Source organism: Clupea harengus, chromosome 2, assembly GCF_900700415.2.
Source record: "Clupea harengus chromosome 2, Ch_v2.0.2, whole genome shotgun sequence".
NCBI classification, from domain to species: domain Eukaryota; kingdom Metazoa; phylum Chordata; class Actinopteri; order Clupeiformes; family Clupeidae; genus Clupea; species Clupea harengus.
In genome coordinates, this window is record NC_045153.1 from 11,195,800 (window position 1) to 11,197,854 (window position 2,055).

At 39.8% G+C, this 2,055-nt stretch overlaps 1 long non-coding RNA gene across 1 annotated transcript; it reads left to right on the top strand.

Annotated features, from left to right (window-relative positions):
• The first annotated feature begins 6 nt into the window (after positions 1-6).
• Positions 7-1,519, top strand: LOC116223124. The gene is made up of 3 exons (XR_004164921.2): positions 7-244; positions 558-621; positions 1,227-1,519. It is a non-coding gene; the product is annotated as an uncharacterized LOC116223124 (long non-coding RNA).
• The last annotated feature ends 536 nt before the right edge of the window (positions 1,520-2,055 follow it).

Consider the following 2,055-nt stretch of genomic DNA (forward strand, 5'->3'; position numbering starts at 1 on the left):
CTTCACTTCTGAAAGGATGAGCGTTGATCCTGCTACTCCAGTGATGCTGCAGATATCTGATGTGCAGGAGTCTGATGAGGGAATATACACATGTACAGCTACAGATTATACAGAGATAAAGACAAAATGGAACTTGACCATTTCTTCAGGTCACCCATCAAAACTGATCCTTATCAGTATTTGGTGCCATATCAGGGACAATCTGTATCATCATTGTCATCATCCTCATATTATGTATTCACAGGTAAGGGCACTTGATTGATGATTGATCAGTATCCATATTTCTTGGAATATGTAGCAGTCTTTTATATGTATGCAGGCCATATTTATAACACAGCATCATTGTTCTAACATGTATACTGTAAATATACCATTGAATACTGTGTAACACTGATTATTATTATTATTACATAACCACACACTTATACTCTGTATTTGCACAACTACTGAACGCTAATACCAACTCTATAGGTTTAATGTAAGTATTAAACTTAAACAAGGGACTGGCGTCAGACAGATCTAAGTGTGGAATAATGTTAGAAAATATTTTGCATTAGGATAAAGAAAAAGAAGAGAAACTCTGAATCCCAGGAAGCAAGGCCATCAAACCAATCAAGAGAAGTGAGTGCACCAGTCAGTTTTTGCCATTTAGTTTTTTTATCTTCAGATTAATTTTGATTACATATTGTCAAGTGAAAGAGAGATAAACATACCTGTTGTTCCCACTAGTTGCCACGGTTTTCATTTAGTGGTCCAGGCATGAAAAATGTAAAATGAGCTTACTACATGAGTCACCAAATACACGGTCAGATACATGTTAGCAAGCTTGCCAGCTTTCATCTGTGCCAGCTGTGTTGTTGTTACTGTTTGTAAGGAATATCTGTTAACTCTTAGCTAGTTAGCGTGCCTCTTTTTGATTAAACTCCTGAATCATATTTGCTCATTTCTACCTCTCATGTGTTCCTTATCTTTTCAACCCTCATGGTTCCCTCTTAAATTATATATTGAAAACTGGACTTTAAACTTTAAATATTGTATATTTAATATTCTGATGCAGAATGAGTCCCCACAAACGTGTTGCAGTATTTGTGTTATACTACACTGGTTAGCTGGAATATCCCTGCTTGCATTTACTGACCTTGTGCCAGTAGTTATTTGCTGAAGACAAGGTTGATGTAACCTGAAAAAACATTGTATACATTAGTCTTCCATTGTTTCCTTCACAGGGACAGGAGTTTGAAATGTCACAGAGACCGGACCGGAGGGGTAACAGACAGAGCAGCCAGTATTTTGAGAGATACAACTCTGTGTATGGTCAGTCCTGAAGTCATATAGGTGTGAGGCGGCTTGTTGAAAAAAAAAAAAAATTTGAAAAACTCTGTGATGGACAAGAGTTGTCACTGTACAGACAGGAAATGGAACCTTTCAAACAAACAAGGCTGACTGCAGTCAGTTTTTTATTGCACAAACGACTCACTGCAACACACACGTGTTATATATGGAGGTGACACAGGACACACACACACAGGCGACGCAGGCCTGAGGTCGGTGTGAATTTTCCCTCTGCTTTTTTCCCATCCCGGGACGTCCTTCCTCCAGGACCCCGCAGGAGCAGTGGGCAGCTTCTCAGCGCCCGGGGACCAAGTGAACCGTCCGTCTCGGTCAGGGACGGACAGGAGTGTTCTGTTCTTTAGCCTACATCATCACCAAAGCCAGACTTATTTTGGACGACAAACTTCATGAAAAGCATCAGTGCGAACATGTGTGCTGGTTAGCTCAATGGACTCATGAAAAGCATCAGTATGAATATGTGCGCTGGGTTGCTCAATGGACTCATGAAAAGCATCAGTATGAACCTTTGTGCTGGGTAGCTCAATGGACTTGTATTGTTCAAATCAGAAGCTATCTGTTGTAGCCTACTTGTAAGATGCTATGTGTACTGTAATTTCCCCGACTAATATCCACACTGTATATGATCTGTACATCAGTATTTTATGTAATTTAATAAAACAAAACTGTATCTTGACCACACCCTCTAGGCCTGTTAACCGTGGA